This window comes from Lactuca saligna, chromosome 1 (assembly GCF_052625555.1).
Source record: "Lactuca saligna cultivar CGN05327 chromosome 1, ASM5262555v1, whole genome shotgun sequence".
NCBI classification, from domain to species: Eukaryota; Viridiplantae; Streptophyta; class Magnoliopsida; order Asterales; family Asteraceae; genus Lactuca; species Lactuca saligna.
In genome coordinates, this window is record NC_136417.1 from 167,916,971 (window position 1) to 167,943,579 (window position 26,609).

Below are 26,609 nucleotides of genomic sequence, written 5' to 3' on the forward strand. Positions count from 1 at the left end.
TCCAGATAGTCCCATGAGTGTGTATTTCGGGACCATACGTGTTTCAGGAAGCAGTTGATCGACTGCATGGCATGGACTCGCCGAGTCGGATGAGCAGACTCGGCGAGTAGCTTGAAGATTCACTGGGACTCGCCGAGTTGTTCTTCAGACTCGGCGAGTGGAGTCGGGGTGGCCCCGCGATTCTTCCACGAGGACCACGTCGAGTCAAGAGGGATACTCGATGAGTAGAAGGGGAACAACAGGGAAATTTGGGGAGGACGTCTAGACTCGCCGAGTCGCCTTTGCACTCGACGAGTCCGGTCAAGTTGACCGTTGACCAGAGTTGACCTGCATATAAATTCTTAGGGTTAGTTGTCTTGAATGATAAGAGTATTAATAAGGGTATATGGTATTATAGGGAGTCTGTAGATCGGCGGATCGAGTGCGAGTAGTTTCAAGATTTGATAGCTTACATTACCACGAGGTGAGTCTTCTCACTATACTGTACCCGGAAGGGTTGACTGTGTGACCAGAAGGTCGGATATGTTATGTGTTATACATATGCTATAATTGAAAGGAATAGTTGCTATGCATGCTATGTATGTTTCTATGGACCGGAAGGCAATGTATTATGTGACAGGAAGGTCAAGTATGATATATGATATATGTGATATATGTGTTAGAGTAAATGTATTATGTGTTATATATGTTTATGGGCCGGAAGGCAATCATGTTATGGGCCGGAAGGCAATTATCTTATGGGCCGGAAGGCAATTATCTTATGGGCCGGAAGGCAATTATCTTATGGGCCGGAGGGCGATTATCATATGGGCCGGAAGGCATTGTACCGTGGACCGGAAGGTCCGGGCCTGGAAAGGCGTATATGTGTAAGTGGTATACTGGGGAACTCACTAAGCATTTATGCTTACAAGTGGTTATGTATGTGTTTCAGGTACTAGCGAGGACCGTGGGAAGGCGCCGGCATGATGCATACACACTGCTGCTATTTGAGATCTTGGGGATTTTACATATGTATTTGTTTTGAAACATGAAATAAATATTATTGGTTGAATGAAATCACTTTATTTAAAATGAAAAATTTATTTGAAAATTTGCGTTGTTACAATTGGTATCAGAGCCTTGGTTTGAGGGATTCGGGTGTAGCTTCGGGTGTAACTGAACTCAAACCGAGGATTTGAGGAAAAATCTTTTAAAAATAATAAATACATAAACTTTTATAAATGGTAAAGTGGTAAATAAGAAAGACGCAGTGTGTACGATCAGCCAGCGCCCGAACGGTAAAGATCCCCAGAATACCTTAAAATGTTATGTTTGTTGGATTAATGTCTAAGTCCATAACTATAATTGGTAAGACTTGACCCGACCCGGCATGGTCCATTTGGGTTGCATGGCATCATGCACTTGGATAGACTATAATGAGAGAAATAAGACACTTATGGTTATTAATATATTATAAGTTCTAGTATATTAATAATAAGAATAATAAGATTATTTAATTAGTATTGATCAAGAATTAATCTAGGATTAATTAAGTGATCAAAAGAAGACTAATTAAATATATGGGTTGATTGTGTAAATCATCCATACTTATATAGTGGGCTAATGCTCCATGGATTATCTAGTTGGGCCAAAACCCATATGATGCTCCATGGATGCTCCATGGTGTATTTGAACCCATGGATCCAAGGAAATGGAAAGTCATGACAATTAGGGTTTACCCTAATTGTAACACTATATAAAGATATTATTCTTCCCAAAATCGGTCTCTAGATTATTTTAGAGAGGGCTAACCGATTTCATGAAGTGTTCTAGTTTCTCTCAAGTTATTCCAAGTGTATTTGGTGTTGTGTGAACCATTTGAGGTGTCACACTTGAGGCACTAAGCACTCAAGCTTCATGAAGACAAGCACTATCAAAGAGGTATGTATTCTATCTTGTTATATTGATAATATTGTATGCTAGATTAGGATAATACCTTGGATGTTCATATTTGCATGTATAATAGAGAAAACATAGATCCAAGGTATTTAGGGTTGCATGTACACTTAGGAGTGTTAGAATGCTCATAACCCAACAGTGGTATCAGAGCCTAGGCTTGTTTTCTTGTTATACCTGCAATAGAAGCTGAAAAATTGAGTTTTGATGTTGTCAGCCCAGCTGACTCGCCGAGTCCATAAAGGGACTCGACGAGTCCAAGGCAAAATGCATCCAACTCGCCGAGTTGAGTTCATGCACTCGACGAGTTGGACCCCAGACAGCATATCCTCGAGGTTTTTGGCTAGAAATGGACTAGGAACATTACCCTAAGTTGTTTTTGAACTTATAAACTTGTTTTTTGATGTGGTAATGTTCATGCTAATCCATTTTCAAAGATAGTTGTCAATAGATTCATGTTTTGTATTAGTTTAATTGTTAGACTAATTACATGAAAAAGTTTGATTTGAATTATCTTGTTCTTATGAGTTGCTTAGATTAATAGAAAAGTTGAGTGAAAAAGTTGTTTTCAATCCAAATTAATCTAAGAGTTGAGTATAAAATGTGTTTGTGTAACTTATCCTTAAGTTACATGAAGAGTCACATTAAAGACTCATAAAACTAATAAAGTTGGCAAAGGTTACAAAAAAAGATGAAGAGTCTTGTCCTTAAGTTATGGAGGTTCAAGAGTCACTTCATTAATAAATAAATAAATAAAATATGTAACCTTAATTAATTCCATAAGTTATAAAATAAAGAAAAGATTAATTCTTTATTAGTTTAAAGTCTTCCATAATTTGTCCACAAGTTATGGAACTTGAAGAGTTTTTGGATTAAAACTACTTTAAATATATAAGTTATGGAATTAATTAGTTTTGAATAGTTTCAAAACTTGCCCTCAAGTTTTGGAGTTTGTAAAGTCTTCTCTTATGAATACTTTAATTCCAAGTTAGCCCTTAGATTTTTAAAAGTTAAAATTCAACCCTTATACTTTATAATATTATAAGTTAATAATATATATATATATATATATATATATGTATAAGAGTAAAGTCGGTCTTACCGCTAGTTCGCCTCATTCACGAAGCCAGTCTATAAGGTGGGTATAAGGTTGTTGCCTATAAAATGGCAACTTAATGGGTGTTCACTCTCACCCACCGCTCGCTTGACTGGTGGAGGGTCGTTAGCCGAACGGGTTTGACATGACTATAATTCTCCCTTCATTAAAAGTATTAATGATAAATACTAAGTAACTAAACTTTTAATAATACCCAATCTTAGTTACTTAGAAAAATGTGAATAAGGTGCTAATCCACGAAATTACACTTTGCACTTTGTTTGAGTCGGTTAGTGGAGCGCGTGTGGTTAACCGGCACACTAACTCGTATTTAACAAGGTAGGCAAAGGGTAACTTAATGTTTATCATAGTATCGATGGAGCGTGTGTGGTTAACCGGCACATCGATTGAGGGATAAACACTTAAGGGTACCCAGTAATTTGCATGGTTACTTCACACCTTGTTTTGTGATCCTCGGCATCCCAGTCACAAAACCTGAAGGGCACACTCGAGATTGAAACATGCCATTGAACAGTTCAATGAATCTCAAAAGATCTAGGAGTTTCAAATCCAATTAAAAACCTAATAATACATTTCGTTTATCTTGGTGGAAATTGGTGAATCGTCATTCACCTACCTTCAAATTGTTTTATAGCTTGGATTACGGCATACCTCTTCTAAGTTATAAAATAGTTTGTTGGGTCCTAGCCTTAATATTTTCATATTGGGTGTCATATTAAGGACTCAAAGATCAACTATCTTGAATATCTCCCATAACATGTCTAGTTTAGACATTTATGATCTTCCCAAATCTCTTGAAACAAGCATTCCTAATGAAGATGATGTCCCATGGATATCATACTTCTTTCTCCTCCTCCAATTATTCTCTCTACCCCACAAGTTCTTGAAAAGTTTAAGGTCACTCAGGCCCTAATGGCAAGGCAAGGTCTAGGTGTGATCACATCTTGGAGATGTAGTCACATATTGACAAGCCGGGAGAGAAGGGTGTCAAAGTCTTGAGAAAGTTGGTGGTTCAATCACTTTCTAAGTCACATAGTGAGATCCTTTGGGACACCTATGAAATAGACTATGACAAGACTCTTAATGATCTTATCTATTGTTAAGATCAACTTCCTGAAACTTTATGGACATTGACAATGGTGACACTGGAAATACAGAAAAAAGCATTCTCTTCCCAATGGAAAGGGATCGGCCATAGTCAACTCGGTTGAACAAATGGTAAAGAGAAAAGCTAAGTATGTAATAGTCCTGTGTACCATTATCAAAGGGTCCATATGTTTATATTGCCAAAGTAAGGGTCATTAGTTGCGAAGCTGCCTAATTTACCTAAGGATGTTAAAGTCAATAAGATTGACTCTACTTCAGGTAAAAGTCCACTACTCTAACTCTGTTAAGTTTCTATTCTGAGATTCCTTATACATGATGTGACTGGGTCACATGGTGATGTTTTAAGAATCAAAGAAAAGTAAAGGAACCTAAAGAAAGAATATGCTGAATCTGATCGCATAGATGGATTTCTATCGCGTAGTTTGAAGATCGGATTCTTGAGCTACTTCTTAGGAGTTATGAGATATTGCTAAGGAATAGATAACAACAAGTTTTCATATGAATTGTAAGGATAAGTTTTTCCGCATAGTTTTAAAATAAAAGAAAATTTTTGATTTTATTTATTTTAAATATCCTTACAATGGCATTTGAAAAAAAAAAATTGTTGCTTATATGATTCCATTAATAGCAAGAGTGGAAATATGAAATTGATTCTTCATTTGTGGTAATGTCTAAATTTACCAAATAAGGAAAGATTCTCATCATCCAAAGTCTCAATTGGACCGGGACTTGGAATCATGCAAGTTGTATAGCATGATGTATGAGAACTTTCAAGTATTGGAAAAAATTAAGACTAATTACTTGTTCACATGGATGTGTGAGTCAAGTAATGGACTAAGGGATCGAGCACATAGTCATGTGCACTGATTAAGTCCACCACAAAAGATGTAAGGCTATTCGTCATATTTTACTAAAGCTCAGTAAATATGATTATACTTACAAGCTTAAGTGTAACTCTGAGACATTGGAAAAGGCTTCAATGCATAGCAGAGCGAATAAGAAGAATCAAATTAGGCAGAAGGATAAAAGTTTCTCAAATCTGAAAAGATGGGAGAGTACTTTAGTATCAGCTTTGTGATCATCTCAATGATTAAGAAACCATATCAAAATTAGTTCTCCAAGGAAGTCTTAGTGCATTCTTATGACTAAGAAGAAGGGATCTTAAATTGTTGAAATGGTTAAATCAAGAAGATGAGTCATACTTCGTTCCAATACAAGTCTTAGAGTCATACTCCAAGATTGTAATATGAGTGACATGTCTTAAATAAGGTTTAAAACACTTATCAAATGTAAGAGTAAAAGTTTTCTACTCTTGTACATTTGAAATTGGTAAGTTGTGATGTTTTGGATAAAACAAAGACCAACTAAGGCCAATTGTGTGAAGTGTTTGTCTTGATTAGAATCCACACTATCTCTTGGATGTTTGACAAGGAAGTCTTATAGGTCAAGAGGACAGTGGGAGTCTTAAAGGTCTTGAAAGTCTCAAGAACTAATCAAGAATAAAACCTAAAGTTCTTCACTAGCACACGACTTAAGGTTTATAACCTATCGTGTTGACATATTCTGTGCCCATTCCAGTTAAAGTTGGCTTTGCATATGAGTTCTTAGAGTTCTCAATGTGTTGCACAACAACTTGGAAGCAATGGTAGGCCCTTGAGCTGCCAGGTGGCAAGAAATTAAGATTGAGTTCAATCCATATGGTTTTGGATTTGTCATTATCCTTGTCTTGTGATTATGGTTTTGACAAATTCATATGGGTAGGAACTCACACACCATTAAATCTAAGTGTCATAAGGTTTCTCTCCGATTCATGAAAATGATGGTGAGGAAACACTTCCACTAAGTAGATTTTAGCTAGATAGCAATTGTGATCTCAAAGTCGTTAGTGGAGCGTGTGTGGTTTACCGGCACACTAACTTGGACTTGTGAGAAATGGCAAAGGTCAAAACGATCAAGACTATGATTACGGCATCCCTTTTCATAGTTCTTAAAATTGTTTTGACACACCCATGAGCTATCTAAGGGAAGGTGTATGTTTTTTGATAAAGTCTTATCAAAACAATCTAGTATCAGAAATCTGAACTTTGGTAAGAAAGTCAATAAAGTATTGATTTCTAGAAGTCGAGCTTTCTGAGTATTTGTCAAAGCTAGTGGGAGCATAAGTGTTATGCTAATAATCATCATGTTAGTGGGAGCATGATAATTACGATAAGTATTGCAAGCTAGCAATGTTAATTATAGAAAACAAAAGTTTCAACTGGGAAAGAGTTGTTTTGCTATAATTAAGGGAGAGGAAATTATACTTCATCTCAAATCTATAAGCTTAGATCGTGAGGTTTTAATCATTTAGTCAAGGATATATATGAATTTCATGTTGGAATGGCTCAACATAAGGAAATTTTGTATATGGGTCCATTATTTGCGTTCTTAAATTCGATTATGATTACGGCATCCCTTTTCATAATCTGAATTATGAGAACTTGGCAAATTGAAATGGAAATGTTATAGCAAAAGACTGGTTTAGTCTTTATGTGAGACATCATGAATCGTGTCCCATATGCTTCGGATATAGGACCGATTACATGTGCTATATTCATCCTTTCTAAAATTTTCCGAATGCCTGGGGCGTTAAGAATGGAAAAGGTTTAGAACTGGATATGACTAAAAAGGATTAAACAATTGTCGAGGACAATCTAAGGTTTACCAAAGACTGGTTTCTCAAGGACAATTGGAAGTATAGTGATAATTCTGGAAGGACCATATTGACATAATCTGTAAGGAGGCAACTCTTGTTCAGAAGTGATAGTCGAAATGGAATCTGGAAATGTTTCAAAGTTAGAATTTTCAATCTGTTTAAAATTAAGGAAACTTAATGCAAGAAGGATGGTTCCAAGGACTTGATCTCCTTTGGAATGCTCTGTGATGATTGTCGTTAAGTCTTTCTGACTTTGTGCATAATCATTACAAGAGGATCGATGCATATAAGTTTAGAATCTAACAGATTTCAGTAAATGGCATGAATTTGGAATTCTTGCATTTGCAGTAAGGATTTGGGAGTGTGAAAAGAGAATCATTGAAGTTATGTTCATTTGATCTAGTTCAAAAAATAAAGATCATAGTCAAACATATTATGCATACTTGGTGTATGGCATGACTATTGTTTAGAAAACATAGTGTGCATGCTTGGAGCATGGGACAACTATTGTTTTAAATTCAAGAATAATGTTGATAGCTGAAACAATATACAATGAATAATGTGTAATCATATGGTGATAAATAAAAGGAGTTTTATTTATATTCATAAGTTCTGAGACCATATTGGATTCAATTATTATTGTGTTTCACTTTGCATGTTTTGACTTCCCGAATAAACTAGGTTATTCTTCCGGAATGACTAAGTTATTTAAACCATCCACAGTCGGTCATATGTTGGAAGTAGATATGAATTAAGACTGTCATGGGTTGGCTTGTAGAGGTCTAAGATGTTGGACAAAGGGCTACAACACTCATGAGTGCTCATAAGTTCTGAGTATTGGATTCAACCCGCGCTCATTGGAATCACTTCATGGATTTTATCACGAGTGATCATGAGACGATAATATCTTATATTCTTCAAACCTAGAGATATGAGTTGTTACTATGAGTTGGTTGTACATTGATTGCACGAAACTGCATTTGGTAACTCGGTGCTATAAAACGTGTCTTTGTGTATGATTCAACAAGTAGTAGAACAAGCCATATGAGTCGAAGTTTATCCATTCCTTTTACCTGCGGGATAAAAGTGATATCTGTGGGCCCCTCGATGATTTGATGATGACAAATGGAAGTGCTCGGCCGGGCCAGGATTGATTTGATTTGTTCAATTAGTCAGTCGTCATAAATCGGAAATCGGGAAACAACAAATGGACAGAGAGAATGATTATAATCCATGTCTCAGTCTATATGATATCTAGAATGGAGGAATATATGATCCCTTATCTAATGGACAAGTCGTTGACAAAAATCAGAGTTCATCTACAAGGTCAGAGTTTGACAGAAGCTTTTGAGAGCTACGATTGCTAGTTGGTTCCTGAAGTCATACGCAATAATAGTTTTAGACTTATCCAAGTGGGAGACTGTTGGATTAATGTCTAAGTCCATAACTATAATTGGTAAGACTTGACCCGACCCGGCATGGTCCATTTGGGTTGCATGGCATCATGCACTTGGATAGACTATAATGAGAGAAATAAGACACTTATGGTTATTAATATATTATAAGTTCTAGTATATTAATAATAAGAATAATAAGATTATTTAATTAGTATTGATCAAGAATTAATCTAGGATTAATTAAGTGATCAAAAGAAGACTAATTAAATATATGGGTTGATTGTGTAAATCATCCATACTTATATAGTGGGCTAATGCTCCATGGATTATCTAGTTGGGCCAAAACCCATATGATGCTCCATGGATGCTCCATGGTGTATTTGAACCCATGGATCCAAGGAAATGGAAAGTCATGACAATTTGGGTTTACCCTAATTGTAACACTATATAAAGATATTATTCTTCCCAAAATCGGTCACTAGATTATTCTAGAGAGGGCTAACCGATTTCATGAAGTGTTCTAGTTTCTCTCAAGTTATTCCAAGTGTATTTGGTGTTGTGTGAACCATTTGAGGTGTCACACTTGAGGCACTAAGCACTCAAGCTTCATGAAGACAAGCACTATCAAAGAGGTATGTATTCTATCTTGTTATATTGATAATATTGTATGCTAGATTAGGATAATACCTTGGATGTGATGGGTTTTGAGCATTCTAACACTTCCTAAGTGTACATGCAACCCTAATAACCTTGGATCTATGTTTGTCTAATTTGTCATGCAAAGTTGATTTCCAAGGTTATATTACTATCTAGCATACATGGGGAACAATTTAAACATAAAGTATAGATAGAATAACTTACCTTGTTGTTGCTTGTGTTCCTTGAAACCTTGTGAGCCTAGCACCTCAAGTGGTGATGCCTCAAATGCTTCACACAACACCAACTGCTCTTGGAAGAACTTATGAGAGTATACTCACTTCTTCAAATCGGCCAAGCCCTCTTTTTCACTTAGTGTAACCGATTTGGGAGGAGATCATATTACTTATATAGTGTTGACACATCTAGGGTTAAACCCTAATGTGTCATGACTCTTCATTTTCATGACCCATGGGTTTGTAACTCCCATGGAGCATCCATGGAGCATCCTATGGGTGGAACCCAACTTGATGATCCATGGAGCCTTTTAGCCCACTATACAAGATATGGATGATTTACTTAATCAACCCATATATTTAATTAGTTATCTTTTGATCACTTAATTAATTCTAAATTAATTCTTGATCAAACTAATCAAATAATATTATTAATATATTAGAACTTATAATATATTAATAATCTCCAAGCGTTATTTCTCTCATTTAGTTTATCCAATTGCATGGTGCCATGCAACCCAAATGGACCATGCCGGGTCGGGTCAAGTACATACCAGAAATAGTTATGGACTTAGACACCTTATCCAACAGTCTCCCACTTGGATAAGTCTAGTAACTATTACTGCAAGTATGACTTCAGGAACCGATCGGCAATCGTAGCTCTTTACAAGGTTTCTCGAAACTTGAGAAGACGATGGTACGCCATTTAAGATAAGTGATCATATAATCCTCTGTTCTAGATATCAGTCGGACAAATACATGGAACAATGTCTTACTTATTGTCCAACATTTGTTTCCCGATTTCCGATTTGTTTGACAAAGAACTTTATTGAACACATCAATCTAGTTCTGACCGGGCCCGGTACATAGGTCAAAACAAAATCATCGAGGGGCCCAGATATCAGCTTCTAATCCAAGAAGGAACAGATAAACTTCGACTCATATGTTTGTTCTACTACTCATTGAATTACACATAAGAGCACGATTTTATAACATCGAGTTACCAATGCGTTTTTCGTACAATTAATGCATAACCAACTCGTAAGTAACAAATCATATCTCTAGGTTTAAAGACTTATATGATATTACCGTCTCACGATCACTCGAGATAGAATTCCATGAAGTGATTCCAGTGAGCGTGGGTTGTGTCCAATGCTCAGAACTTATGAGCACTCATGATTGTTGTAGCCTTGTCCCAGACCTCTACAACCAAACATGACAGTCTTGATTCATACCTACTTCCGACATATGACCGACTGTGGAGGTTTGAATAATATGTTATACCAAACAAAATTATTCTGGAAGTCAAAACATGCAAAAGAAATATAGTAAACGATTGACAAGAGATAGTAACACTTTACTCATAAATAAAACACTTTTATTCATCATCAAATGTCAATTACACTTTACAAATTTCGAGATTATCTAACTACTAAATCTAATATCATCCTTCAGCCCTATGCTCCGAGCATGCTGGAGATGCTTAACCCGAGTCAGTCCCTTCGTGAGGGGATCTGCTGGGTTCTCATCCGATGATACCCTCTTTGCCACGAGGAGTCCTTCTTCGATCCGATGTCTGATGAAATGGTATTTTCTGTCGATGTGTCTGGATCTCCCGTGATCCCTTGGTTCCTTGGCTAAGGCAACAGCACTTTCACTATCACAGAAAATTTCCATCGGCTCTTTAATAGCTGGTACAACTCCAAGGTCTCCAATGAAGTTCCTCAGCCATAACGCCTCCTTTGCTGCTTCGCTAGCTGCAATATACTCTGATTCACAAGTAGAATCTGCCACTGTCTCTTGCTTGGAACTCTTCCAAGAAATTGCTCCTCCATTTAGGGTAAAGACCCAGCCCGACTGAGAGCGGAAGTTATCCCTATCAGTCTGGAAGCTAGCATCACTATACCCTACAACTCTCAAGTCATCACTCCCACCGAGGGTAAGGACCCAGTCCTTAGTCCTTCGTAGGTACTTGAGAATATTCTTTACCGCAGTCCAGTGTGCCTTGCCAGGATTCCCCTGAAACCTGCTAACCATGCTCAAGGCAAAGGCTACATCAGGTCGAGTACACGTCATAGCATACATGATCGAACCTACAGCCGAAGCATAAGGTAATCGACTCATTTCTGCTATCTCAGCCTCAGTGCTAGGGCTTTGTGTCTTACTCAGCTTGGCGCTACTCTGGATGGGCAACTCTCCTTTCTTGGAGTTTTGCATTCTGAATCTCTTCAGAATCTTCTCCAAGTAGGTACTTTGACTAAGTCCAATTAGTCTTTTACTCCGATCTCTCAAGATCCTTATCCCCAAAATATAGGCAGCTTCACCAAGGTCCTTCATAGCGAAACACTTTCCAAGCCAGGACTTTACTTCCTGCAAGGTTGGAATGTCGTTTCCTATGAGTAGTATGTCATCCACATACAGTACCAAAAAGCTAACTATACTCCCACTAGCCTTGACATATACACAAGATTCATCTTCACTCCTAGAAAAGCCAAATTCCTTGACCTTTTCATCAAAGCAAAGATTCCATCTGCGAGGTGCTTGCTTTAATCCATAAATGGATTTCTCAAGCTTACACACTCTATTAGGGTACTCGTTACTGACAAAACCCTCTGGCTGACTCATGTAAACATCTTCAGCCAACTTTCCATTAAGGAAAGCGGTTTTGACATCCATTTGCCAAATTTCATAGTCATGAAATGCGGCTATGGCTAACAGAACCCGAATAGACTTAATCTTGGCTACTGGAGAAAAGGTCTCATCATAGTCCACTCCAGGAATTTGAGAGAAGCCCTTTGCAACCAGTCTAGCCTTATAAGTGTGTACTTTACCATCCATGTCGGTCTTCTTTTTGAAGACCCATTTGCACCCTACAGTCTTTCGACCTGGTACATTCTCAACCAAGTTCCAAACTTGATTGTCATACATGGATTGTATCTCGCTATCCATAGCCTCTTTCCATTTGGCAGACTCGGGGCCTGCCATGGCTTCCTCGTAGCTGTTAGGGTCATCTTGACTTACTAGTGTCTCATCACTAATAAGTGTCTCACCTTCTGCAGTAATATGGAATCCATAGTAATGCTCAGGTGCACTCCTAACTCTCGTGGAACGCCTCAGAGGTACAGATTCGTCAATTGGCTCAACAGGAGTTTCCTCCTCAAGTTGAGGGCTAGAGTTTGAAGTTCCTTCACCACTTGACTCTTGAATTTCTTCAAGATCAACTTGCCTCCCACTGTCTCCTTGGCTTATAAACTCTCTTTCTCGAAAGACTCCTCTTCTTGCTACAAAGACCACGTTGTCACTAGGTTTGTAGAAGAGGTAACCAAAGGAATGCTGTGGGTAGCCGATGAAAATACATCTCTCGCTTCGGGGTTCGAGCTTATCATGAGTCTCGCATCTCACGAAAGCCTCGCAGCCCCAAATCTTGATGTGGTCTAGTTTATGTACTTTACCAGTCCACATCTCGTGAGGAGTTTTGGCAACTTTCTTTGTAGGGACTAGATTGAGGATATGGGTGGCAGTCTCTAAGGCATACCCCCAGAATGATATTGGTAGCGAAGCTCGACTCATCATGGAACGAACCATGTCCAACAAGGTTCGATTACGCCTCTCAGCCACACCATTCAACTGCGGTGTCCTGGGAGGTGTCAATTGTGAGACAATCCCACATTCCTTTAGATAGTCGAGGAACTCTGAACTAAGATACTCACCACCTCGATCGGATCGAAGCATCTTAATGTTCCTGCCCAATTGATTCTCGACTTCCTGTTTAAATTCCTTAAACTTCTCGAAAGTCTCTGACTTATGCTTGATTAAGTAGACATATCCATATCTACTGTAATCATCGGTAAAAGTCAAATAATAACGATTAGCATCTCTTGTGGCATGTTTGAATGGTCCACACACATCCGTGTGTATAAGGTCCAACAAACCTTCACCCCTTTCACATGAACCTGTGAAGGGTGACTTTGTCATTTTTCCAAGTAAGCATGATTCGCAACTATCATTTGACTTTAGGTCAAACGACTCCAAGACTCCATCCTTTTGGAGTTGGCCTATGCGTTTCTTGCTTATATGTCCAAGACGACAATGCCATAGTGATGCTTTATCCAAGTTATTATTATTGGTAGAATCAATACACAAAACATTATTTCGTAAGTTATCTACAATAGATACAGCTTCATACACACCATCACAAGGTAATGCTTTAAAATAAAGTACATTATTAAAGAAAGCATTAATCGAACCAACTTCATTATCAAACGAAAAGGTGAAACCTTGTTTGTACAATGCATGAAAGGAAATAATATTTCTTGCCATTTCTGGCGAATAACAACACTTATTCAAATCTAAATTTAACCCACTACTTAGCGATAAAGTATAAACTCCAATCTTGGTGACAGGTGTAACTTTCCTATTCCCCATGATTAAGTTTATTCTTCCTTGCTCCACATTCTCACTTCTTCCTAGTCCCTGCAAGTCACAGCAAATATGAATTCCGCAACCTGTATCAAGGACCCAAGATTTCGAATGGGGTGAGTTATTAGAAATGATAGTGTAAATACCTGCATGGTTGGGTTTGACTTTCCCATCCTTTACATCTTGCTGGTACTTTGGGCAGTTCCGCTTCCAATGAGCTTTTTCGTGGCAATAGAAGCATTCCCCCTCTTTTGGGTCAGAAGAAGGAGTAATGAAACCTTTCTTGGTTCCACTTGAAGAAGAGCCATCAAGGGTCCGAGCCTTGGTACCCTTTGAAGATCTCTTTCTCTTCCTCCCTCGACTCTGCCCGATTGCCAAGACCGGATTTGTTTCTGGAGTAGGAGTGATAGCAACCGACTTCCCCTTAAGACCTGTTTCTGTGGTCTTGAGAAGTCCCTGAAGTTTGCTGAGAGTGACTTCTTCCTTGTTCATGTGATATGTCATGCGGAATTGATCATAGCACGATGGTAAGGAGTGCAAAATGATATCTATTGCAAGCTCCTCAGGGAAGTTCACATTGAGCTTCAGCAACCGATCCACATACCTTTGCATTTTCTGCATGTGGCTCGTGACGGACTCTCCGTCCTTCATCATGGTTGTTATCATGGAGCAGATGACTTCGTACCTCTCTTGTCGTGCACTTTGATGGTATCTTTCCATCAAATCTTGGTGCATTTCATAAGGGTAGAAGTCTTCGTAAGACTTTTGGAGTTCAGCTGTCATGGTGGCTAACATGATGCAAGCCACCTTGGTTGCATCTCTTTCATGAGTAGGAAAGTCAGCGATCTCCTGGGGAGTTGCAGTGGACTCGTCAATTTCCTTAAGCTCCTTGTCAAGGACATATTCTTTGTCCTCGTAGCGGGTAATCATCCTGATGTTTCTGATCCACTTATTGAAGTTGGATCCATCAAAGGTGACTTTCCCGCACAGACTCATAAGAGTAAAGGATCCATTAGGATTCGAGCCAGAAGCATTATTTCAAGGCATCTGAAAGAGAAGAACAAGTTTAGTTTAGATTTAAGAGAGTCCTTAATAAAACACCCAAATGTAATATTAAGGCTAGGATCCAATCACAATATAATATAACTTAGAAGAGGTATGCCGTAATCTAAGCTATACCATATTTGAAAGGTAGGTGAATGACGATTCACCAATTTCCACCACGAAAACCGAAATAATAAATATTTAGTTTTTATTGGTTTTAGAAATTCCTAGATTCTTTGAGATCCAATGAACTTTTCAAAGGCATGTTTCGATCTCGGGAGTGCCCTCCAGGTTTTGTGACTGGGATGCCGAGGATCACAAAACGAGGTGTGAAGTAACCATGCAAATCACTTGGTACCTTTAAAGTTTATCACTCAATCGATGTGCCGGTAAACCACACACGCTCCACCGATACTATAATAAACTTTAAGTCACCCTTTACCTACCTTGTTAAGTCCAAGTTAGTGTGCCGGTTAACCACACACGCTCCACCAACGACTCAGACAAAGTGTAAAGTGTAATTTCATGGATTAGCACCTTATTCACATTTTTCCTAAAGTAACTAAGATTGGGAATTTAATAAAACGTTTAGTTACTTTATATATTCATCATACTTTGAATGAGAATTTATAAGTCCTTGTCTTACCCGTTTGGCTAACGACCCTCCACCAGTCAAGCAAGCGGTGGGTGAGAATATACACCCATTAAGTCACCATTTTATAGGCAACAACCTTATACCCACCTTATAGACCGGCTTCGTGAATGAGGCGTACTAGCGGTAAGACGACTTGTTCTTATACATATATATATAATTATTAAATTATCATAATATAAGTATAAGGGTTGAATTTTAACTTTTAAAATTCTAGGGGTTGGAACTAAAGTTTTAACTTAACTTTACTTGTTCCAAAACTTGAGGGCAAGTTTTGTAACTTTCAAAACTTTTCATTTCTTGTAACTTATGAGTTTAATAGAGTCATAAAATGAAGACTCTTCATTTTTATAACTCTTGTGTTTTTCTTAATGGTTTTAACTCAAGTGTGACTCTTGGTTTTCCATAACTTAAGGATAAGTTATGGACTCCATTAAAACACATTATGATCAAGAATTAAACTACCAAATAGGTTACAAATAATTCCTATGATCATCTAAAACTTCATAAGAACAAGAACATGAATATGAACATAATCAAAAATTACATAAAACTTTGTAATTTTGATAACTAGTTGTTGTAAATGAATTAGCAAAACATTACACCACCAAAAACAAGTTTATATTTACTAAAACAGTTTACGGTAATGTTTCTAATTCATTTTCCAGCAACTGAATCGAAATTCTGCACTCATTCGACCCTACTCGCCGAGTGCATGAACATGACTCGCCGAGTTGGTTGAAGATACACATGGACTCGGCGAGTCCCCCCTATGGACTCGGCGAGTCCGATCGCAGACAGCAAATTTTCGATTATGTTTTCAACTTTTAAGAACAAATAAGAACAAACAAGCCTAGGCTCTGATACCACTGATGGGTTTTGAGCATTCTAACACTTCCTAAGTGTACATGCAACCCTAATAACCTTGGATCTATGTTTGTCTAATTTGTCATGCAAAGTTGATTTCCAAGGTTATATTCCTATCTAGCATACATGGGGAACAATTTAAACATAAAGTATAGATAGAATAACTTACCTTGTTGTTGCTTGTGTTCCTTGAAACCTTGTGAGCCTAGCACCTCAAGTGGTGATGCCTCAAATGCTTCACACAACACCAAATGCTCTTGGAAGAACTTATGAGAGTATACTCACTTCTTCAAATCGGCCAAGCCCTCTTTTTCACTTAGTGTAACCGATTTGGGAGGAGATCATATTACTTATATAGTGTTGACACATCTAGGGTTAAACCCTAATGTATCATGACTCTTCATTTCCATGACCCATGGGTTTGTAACTCCCATGGAGCATCCATGGAGCATCCTATGGGTGGAACCCAACTTGATGATCCATGGAGCCTTTTAGCCCACTATACAAGATATGGATGATTTACTTAATCAACCCATATATTTAATTAGTTATCTTTTGATCACTTAATTAATTCTAAATTAATTCTTGATCAAACTAATCAAATAATAATATTAATATATTAGAACTTATAATATATTAATAATCTCCAAGCGTTATTTCTCTCATTTAGTTTATCCAATTGCATGGTGCCATGCAACCCAAATGGACCATGCTGGGTCGGGTCAAGTACATACCAGAAATAGTTATGGACTTAGACACCTTATCCAACAGGATGTTCATATTTGCATGTATAATAGAGAAAACATAGATCCAAGGTATTTAGGGTTGCATGTACGCTTAGGAGTGTTAGAATGCTCATAACCCAACAATGTTATGCACTGAATTATGAATTGTTATGCATGCTAGAAGACTAGGTATACATGATAGGACTAGAATGGCCTGTTTTGTGATGCCTTAGTCTAGGGAGGTTGCTTGTATGAGATATTCGGTAGCGTGCAGGTAGATAGTGCATACGAGAAGTAGAGTACTCACTATTCGGGGTTTGGGGAGGAAGATTTGGGACGAATACTGACACGGTGTGGTCGGTGGTATTGGGCCCGTACTACCGAAGACACCGGGTCGGTGGAAGACCCAAGTAAGAATCCCTGGATATCGGAGACTGAGTAGGGTTGCGTTATCGAGTACAATTGTACTTGATGGAGTCTCTGATAATTTTATGTTGTATTTCAGAGACATCATGGTTACGACACGCCACGGAGCGAGTTCGAGCAGTATGAGTGATGAGGAGATTCGTCAGATGATTCAGGAGGAGGTAGCTGCGGCGGTTCGGGCTGAGATCCCGGAGATGTTTGGGTCCATTAAGACCACCCTGATGGAGGAGTTTGAGGAGCGGTACGCCGCACTGACTGAAGCTGCAGTCGCTACCGCTACCGCAGCTGTGGTCGCTGCTAGGCCGCAAGGGGGTGATTTGTTGCTATTCCGGGAATTCAGCAACACGAAACCCCCTGAGTTCGATGGGACGCAGGATCCGATTGCTGCAATGAGGTGGATCGCCGATATTGAGGGGTGCTTTCACACTTGTTCATGTCCGGAGCACCTGAGGGTACGGTTCGCCTTGAACCAGCTCCGTTTGGGAGCGAAGGATTGTTGGAAGTTCGTGACGGCGAACTTCACTCAGGCGGAGATTTCAGCGGTGACATGGGAGAGGTTTACTGAGATGTTCAGGGACGAGTACGTTCCCCCAGTGGAGAGGGAACGATTGATCCAGGAGTTCTTGACCCTTAAGGAGGGTACTGATTCCGTTGCGGTGGTTACACGGAAGTTTCATGAGAGGGCGATGTTCTGCCCCGAGTTGGTGTCTACAGAGCAGTCACGGATGAGCCGGTACTTGGGCGTGTTGAGGAGGGATATCCGGGATTTTGTGTCAAACTCCACCTATCGTACTTTCACTGAGCTTCAGGCGAATGCCAGGAAGTGTGAGATCGAGTTGGAGACCCAGGCCAGGGAGGAGGCCGAGTATCGGCAGGTGGACCGGCGACCGGCTCAGTCTCAGCTGGCAGCCAAGCGGTTCAAGTCTGCTGATTCGAGGACGGGAGGTTCGAAGGGCCGCACTTGCGGAATGTGCGGCAAGAGTCATGACGGGGCGTGTAGAGCGGGTGGTTGCTACAAGTGTGGCAAGGAAGGACACATTGCCAGGGATTGTCCTAAGGGGTTTATGGTTTGCTTTCATTGCAACCAGATAGGCCAACGGAAGGCCGAGTGCCCGCAGCTTCGTCAGGGATCTACACCTACTACCAGGACTACCGAGACACGACCGGCGAAGGTCGAGGCCCCGAGGACTCGCGGGAGAGCCTTTCAGCTGACTGCGGAGGAGGTCCGCGCTGCGCCCGATGTTGTGGCAGGTATACTGTAATTCGCGTATTTATTTAAAGTTGAAATGTTATGCTTATGTTAATATATGTGTAGGTACTTTTATTGTGAACTCTATGCCTGCTCTTGTGTTATTTGATTCGGGTGCGAGTAGATCCTTTGTATCTTTAGCTTTTAGTCAGCATATCAGCATTAGTCGTGAGCTGTTAAGTCGGCCTCTGAGCGTTTCTATAGCGGCCGAGACGGTGTTTTGTGCTACGAAGGTTCTTCGGGGATGCGTGCTAGAGATTTTTGGGGTTGCGTTCCCGATTGACCTAATTCCTATTGCGATGGGTGATGTCTGTGTCATCGTCGGCATGGATTGGTTGAGCCGATTCAGCGCCGTCATCGACTGTGAGCGCCAGCTGGTGACTATACGAGACACTAGTGGGGGAGTTCTTACGGTGTACGGCGAGGGTACCCGTTCGGGATTAGCTTTTTGTTCGGCCGCTAGGGTGAGGCAATGTCTACAGCAGGGATGTAAAGGTTTTGTGGCGTATGTGATGGATACGCGGGAGGCTTCCGAGAGACCGAGGACAGTGGAGGAGGTTCCATTGGTGCGCGAGTTTCCAGATGTTTTTCCCGAGGATTTGTCGGGAGTACCTCCTGCGAGGCAAGTAGAGTTTGGTATCGATCTGGTTCCGGGGGCTGCGCCTATTGCGAAGGTACCTTATCGTCTTGCACCTCCAGAGATCCAAGAGTTGTCCTCGCAACTCCAGGAGTTGCTGGGGAAGGGATTTATTCGGCCGAGTAGCTCGCCGTGGGGAGCACCGATTCTATTCGTCAAGAAGAAGGATGGTTCACACCGGATGTGTATTGATTACCGGGAGTTGAATAAGGTGACGGTCAAGAACCACTATCCGTTACCGAGGATCGATGATCTATTCGATCAGTTGCAAGGGGCATCTTGGTTTTCCAAGATCGATCTGAGATCAGGGTACCATCAGGTAAGAGTGCGGGATGAGGACGTCCAGAAGACAGCATTCAGGACGCGGTATGGGCATTACGAGTTCGTGGTGATGCCTTTCGGGCTCACCAATGCCCCGGCAGTGTTCATGGACCTCATGAACAGGGTATGCAGGCCGATGCTGGATCGGTCTGTGATTGTATTTATCGATGACATCCTAGTATATTCGCGAACTAGAGAGCAGCATGAGAGACATTTGAGGGAGGTCCTTGAAGTACTGAGGTCGGAGAAGCTATATGCAAAATTCTCCAAATGTGACTTCTGGTTGCGGGAGGTCCAATTTCTTGGACATGTTGTTAATCAGGCAGGGATATTGGTCGATCCGGCCAAGGTGGAAGCAGTGATGAGTTGGGAGGCACCGAAGTTACCTTCCGAGATCAGGAGTTTCCTTGGGTTGGCGGGGTACTATCGGAGATTTATTAGGGACTTCTCCAAGATCGCGGTACCGCTCACCAGATTGACCCGGAAGGGTGTTACATTCTCATGGGGACCCGAGCAGCAGACTTCCTTCGAGACACTTCGTCAGAGACTGTGCGAAGCCCCGGTATTAGCTCTCTCGGAAGGGATGGAGGATTTTGTCGTATATTGCGACACGTCGATTTCGGGACTGGGTGCGGTGTTGATGCAGAGAGGTCATGTGATAGCTTATGCGTCGAGGCAGCTGAAGCCTCATGAGGCGAGATATCCCACACATGACTTAGAGTTGGGGGCAGTGGTGTTCGCTCTCAAGATATGGCGTCACTACCTGTACGGGGTTCGTTGTACTATATACACGGACCATAAGAGTTTGAAGTATTTGATGGATCAACCCAACCTAAATATGCGTTAGAGGAGATGGTTGGACGTGGTTAAGGATTATGACTATGAGATCGTATACCACCCAGGCAAGGCTAATGTGGTAGCCGATGCATTGAGTCGTAGAGCGGAGAGCACTTGATTGCGAGACGTATGTTTGAGACTGACAGTGATGACCCCGATATTGGATGCTATTCGTGGGACGCAGGCCGAGGATGTGAGATCCGAAATGCAGAAGAAAGAGAGAGTTGTTGGGTTAATTTCAGAGTTCGTTAAGGATGGACGAGGACTTTTGACGTTTCAGGGTTGGATTTGGGTACCATTCGTGGGCGGTACGGGTACTATTTTGATGGAGGAGGCTAATAGATTGAAATTCTCGATCCATCCCGGTGCTACGAAGATGTATTTGGACTTGAGGAAGGAATATTGGTGGCCTTGTATGAAGAGAGACGTCGCATGGTTCGTTGAGAGGTGTTTGACCTGCCGTAGGGTTAAGGCCGAGCACCAGAGACCGCATGGTAAGTTGCAGCCCTTGGAGATTCCTGAGTGGAAGTGGGAACAGATTACGATGGATTTCATCACCAAATTACCGAGAACTGCCAGAGGAGTCGATGCAATTTGGGTGATTGTGGATAGGTTGACGAAGAGTGCAAACTTCCTTGCCATTAGCGAGAGTTCATCAGCGGAGAAGTTGGCGGAGTTAAACGTGAGAGAGATAGTATCTCGGCATGGAGTGCCGATCTCGATTGTTTCAGACCGTGATGTACGCTTCACTTCCAGGTTCTGGAAGAAATTCCATGAGGAGCTGGGTACTAAACTGCATTTTAGTACCGCATACCATCCCCAGACAGACGGTCAGAGCGAGCGGACGATTCAGACATTGGAAGACATGCTTAGAGCGTGTTTGTTAGACTTCGGGGGTAGCTGGGATGCGCATTTGCCTTTGGCTGAGTTTTCCTACAACAACAGCCATCATTCGAGCATTGGTATGCCACCTTTTGAGTTGTTGTATGGTAGGAGGTGTCGGACCCCCATTTGCTAGGGAGAGGTGGGTCAGAGAGTGATGGGCAGTACAGAGATCGTACTCCAGACGACAGAGCAGATTCAGCAGGTTAGGCAGAGATTATTGACCGCCCAAAGCTGACAGAAGAGTTATGCGGACAAACGTCGGTCCGAGTTGGAATTCCAGGTCGGCGACTTCGTTCTCCTGAAGGTTTCTCCTTGGAAGGGAGTGATCCGATTCAGAAAGAGGGGCAAGTTGGGGCCCCGGTTCATAGGTCCATTTCGGGTAATTGCAAGGGTAGGTCGGGTAGCTTATCGGTTGGAGTTGCCAGCAGAGTTGGGACAGATTCACAATACCTTTCACGTATCACAGTTGAGGAAGTGTATAGCCGATGAATCGGCGGTGGTTCCGTTAGAGGATATTCAGGTGGATGCGAGCCTGAATTACGCTGAGATACCAGTAGCTATTAGGGATCGGAAGATCAAGGTTCTGTGGAACAAGGAAGTACCTCTGGTGTTGGTTCAGTGGCAACACCGGAAGGGATCGGAGATGACTTGGGAGCCGGAGCGTGAAATGCGGGAGCAATATCCGGAGTTATTCGCAGAGTGAGACTTCGAGGGCGAAGTCTAGTTCTAGTGGGGGAGAGTTGTAACAGCCCGGAATTTCAGGTATTGTTTTACAACTATTTTTGGGGCATTTTAGGAGGGGACTCGGCGAGTTGGTGCCTAACTCGCCGAGTAGGACCACAGACTTGGTCGCAGATTCGCGACTGGACTCGACGAGTCCATTAGGGACTCAGCGAGTCGACGCTGTTCAGCAGAAACCCTAGCCGTTTGGTTTTGGATCGTTTATAACGCCTCTTAGGCTGTCATTGTTCGTTTTTGCTTACTAAGAAGAACCCTAGAACGATTGTGTGCATCTGTAACAAAGATTGAAGACCATTGTTGGGTTTGGAAGAGTTGTGTGCAAGGAAGAGGAAGGTTTAGCTAAAGGAACAGCAAGAGAATCACGTTCTGAGGATTGGGGACACAGAAAGTGCATCAATCAGGTAATATCTCGGATTTCATTCTTCTGTGATTGATGTGTATATGAAGTTAGGGTTTATAGAACCCATTTGATGATTAGAGGGATTATTATGTTGTTACCCAAGTGTTTATACCCCAGTAATAGGATGTTTAGAGGTCCAGATAGTCCCATGAGTGTGTATTTCGGGACCATACGTGTTTCAGGAAGCAGTTGATCGACTGCATGGCATGGACTCGCCGAGTCGGATGAGCAGACTCGGCGAGTAGCTTGAAGATTCACTGGGACTCGCCGAGTTGTTCTTCAGACTCGACGAGTGGAGTCGGGGTGGCCCCACGATTCTTCCACGAGGACCTCGTCGAGTCAAGAGGGATACTCGACGAGTAGAAGGGGAACAACAGGGAAATTTGGGGAGGACGTCTAGACTCGCCGAGTCGCCTTTGCACTCGACGAGTCCGGTCAAGTTGACCGTTGACCAGAGTTGACCTGCATGTAAATTCTTAGGGTCAGTTGTCTTGAATGATAAGAGTATTAATAAGGGTATATGTTATTATAGGGAGTCTGCAGATCGGCGGATCGAGTGCGAGTAGTTTCAAGAGTTGATAGCTTACATTACCACGAGGTGAGTCTTCTCACTATACTATACCCGGAAGGGTTTGACTGTGTGACCGGAAGGTCGGATATGTTATGTGTTATATATATGCTATAATTGAAAGGAATAGTTGCTATGCATGCTATGTATGTTTCTATGGGCCGGAAGGCAATGTATTATGTGACAGGAAGGTCAGGTATGATATATGATATATGTGATATATGTGTTAGAGTAAATGTATTATGTGTTATATATGTTTATGGGCCGGAAGGCAATCATGTTATGGGCCGGAAGGCAATTATCTTATGGGCCGGAAGGCAATTATCTTATGGGCCGGAAGGCAATTATCTTATGGGCCGGAGGGCGATTATCATATGGGCCGGAAGGCATTGTACCGTGGACCGGAAGGTCCGGGCCTGGAAAGGCGTATATGTGTAAGTGGTATACTGGGGAACTCACTAAGCATTTATTCTTACAAGTTGTTATGTATGTGTTTCAGGTACTAGCGAGGACCGTGGGAAGGCGCCGGCATGATGCATACACACTGCTGCTATTTGAGATCTTGGGGATTTTACATATGTATTTGTTTTGAAACATGAAATAAATATTATTGGTTGAATGAAATCACTTTATTTAAAATGAAAAATTTATTTGAAAATTTGCGTTGTTACACTCACGATGTCTTTAACTTCCTGTTTCTCATTGATTACATGGGCTACGAATGCTTGACCTTCTTTTCGCAAGAGTTTCTGAGCTTGGATGCAGGAAATAATGCGAAGATTGGAGCTGAGTTTATCACCATAGATTATGAGAGTTTGACCAACAGGGAGATTGAGACGGATGGCTTTTTCGTAGCAAAGGATATCAGTATGATTGGGACTCAACCAATCCATGCCAATGATGACATCAAAGCTCGTTATGGAGACTGTCATAACAACAATAAGAAGGGAATGATCATTTCGGGTAAGAGTACAACCTATGAATATACCGCAAGTGCTTTCTTTCTTACCGTTAGCGATCTCGACGGTAAACGTTTCGATTAATGGTTGGGGATTAGGTTTTAGATTATGTTTGAACGAATGACAAACAAAGCTTCTTTCGGCACCCGAATCGAAAAGAATACTAGCATAAGAGTTGTCGAGAAGCAACGTACCCGAAACAACATTGGGATCTGCGACTGCCTCCTCCCGTCCCATGGCTTGGACTCTCCTGGTATTATCAGTTGTCGCCTTTTTGGGACAGTTCCTCTTGAAGTGCCCAACTTCTCCACAATTATAACAGGCTTGACCAGCACCTGCTCCAGAAAGATTGATTTGTGGATTGGACTGGTGTTTTGCAGAATCAGACCGTATGCCCCTTTCTACCAGAGTTGGTGCACCAAAGTTCATGGCAGGGGCCAAGGTTATGGTGGTATTTACACTATTCACATTGGGGAAGGCTACCAGCATACCAATTAGTAGGTGCTTGAGCTGTGGATCCCACAACATAAGCAGCAACAACAAGGGTAGTACCAGCATGGACTGCTACTATCTGTTGTTTCTTTGAGGACCCTTGAGAAGTTTGGCCCTTCTTATTCTTCCACAACTTCCTTTTCTCACCACTACTCTTGGTCTGTTCAGGGGTGGCGGTTGTTTCCTCAACATCATCATTGTGGTCTATCAGGGTCTGGGCTAAACTCTTGGCGTTGTCATACGTATCCGTTCGTGCAGCTAAGACATTTCCTTTTGTCGGTTGGGTCATCCCCCAAATAAACCTCGCTATTTTCTTACTCTCCAGGGTAACCATTCCCAGATAGAGCAGTGCCAGGACATCAAACCTCGAGGTGTATGCAGTAATATCAGAACCCTTCATCTTCAGGTTCCAGAGTTCGTGCTCTAACTTCTGTATTTCGCCCCAAGGGCAGTACTCAGCCAGAAGGAGTTCTTTCATTGCTTCCCAAACCATAGTGTTGGCTACAGATAGGTTCAGGGATTTGACTCAGCCATTCCACCAAGTCAGGGCTTTGTCGCTGAAGGTACAGGCTGCAAACTTTACTTTATCGGACTCCGAACAAGCATAGATTTCAAAGATGGGTTCAATTTTCTCGAACCATCGGGTGAGGGAAATGACACCTCCAGTGCGATCAAAGGAAGTGGGTTTTGCGCTCATGAAGTCTTTATAAGAACACCTTTTTCGGTGTCCTTGACTATCTTCTAGGTTCTGGGGCTGGGAACCACCTCCTGTACTACTAGGGTTCATTTGTGACGTAGCGGCTGTCACTGCGGCAGTAATAGCTGTTTCTGGCATTACGAGATCAATTTGAGGAGAAGGTGGTGGTGGAGGGTTATTGGTCTTTGAGCTGGGTCTCTTTCCTGGAGGCATCTTGATCTAATAAGATCAGGAAAGAGAGGATGGTAAGTCCTCTGAATTGAATCAAGAGATATGATAGATATATATTCTGAATAAGCAATAACGCAGGAAAGAGTTATCAAAGCACACAATTTATCGCTAGAGGAATATTCAAGGAACAACGCGTGAATGACGAATTCTACAAAGGATTTTCTTGATATATACTCCCATAGTATTTCATGATTCGCTACGACCATGATTCGATGTTTGTGGTATTAGGGTAAGTTATAGGCATGTCGCACACCGCAATCACTCCCAAGCACATGTTGATCGTGTATCGAATGAATATAGTTGGCCAGGCTATATTGATCCTAGACACGACTACATAACTGCCCAGGTTTAACCGTAGTACAAAACACCCATTTACTTATGTTTTGTTCTACTTGTTATTACAGACCTCGATGGTTCGATATGCTTGTATATTTTTGAAAATACTTATATTTTGAAGTATACTTTTAGTTCAGAGCACTTAGGCCCCTTAGTGTTTATAGTCTTATACCATGTAAAGTTTGGTATAATTTATTCATTATAAACAAGGGCTCTGATACCAATCTGTCACACCCTGAAAACCGATGGCGGAAACATTTCCAGGCTTGACTCCACGTTGAGTATCAAATCCAATGCACATAGTAAGTAAAGTAAACAACCATTACATTACATATATAATGGTTTACATTTGTTCGAAAGTAAAGTTGTACAGGTGTGATACATAGTATATACGAACAAAAGTAAGACGAGTGTTCAACGCACTCTGTCTTTGCCAAAAAGAAATCATCGGGTACCTGTCTAATGCGGACCTGAGAATACGAGTAGTTTGAAAATCAACATAACGCTGGTGAGTTCGTAAGCGGTTTTGTTTTCTGAAAAAGTACAAGTTCCTCTTTGTTTCTGAAAACTTTACGCACCAAGAAAATCCCATATTTTCTTAAAAGTTGGCTATCAAATCCAAAGTGTAATGTAATAGATATATACTGAAAACATGATTACCCTTGTGAATTATAAAATTTAGTTAGCTAAATTTGTTACACGAATCTAGTTATGCACAAATATTACCCCAGGAAAATCCCATATTTTCCTGAATGTTGGTTACCAAATGTGAAAGATGTATACCGAAAACCTGGTTGTCCTTGTGAAATGTATTAGTTTTAACATGTATATAAAACTAATATATACAAAGTAAACATAGTTACTTTATTCATTGTTACTATTTAGTAAATCTCTGTTATCGAAATTGCGAGTTCCATAACCATACGATAGACTAGATATGGCAATAAGTCGTCCATATCTCTGTGGAGTAGTCAACCCCGTATAGATCTATACACTCAAG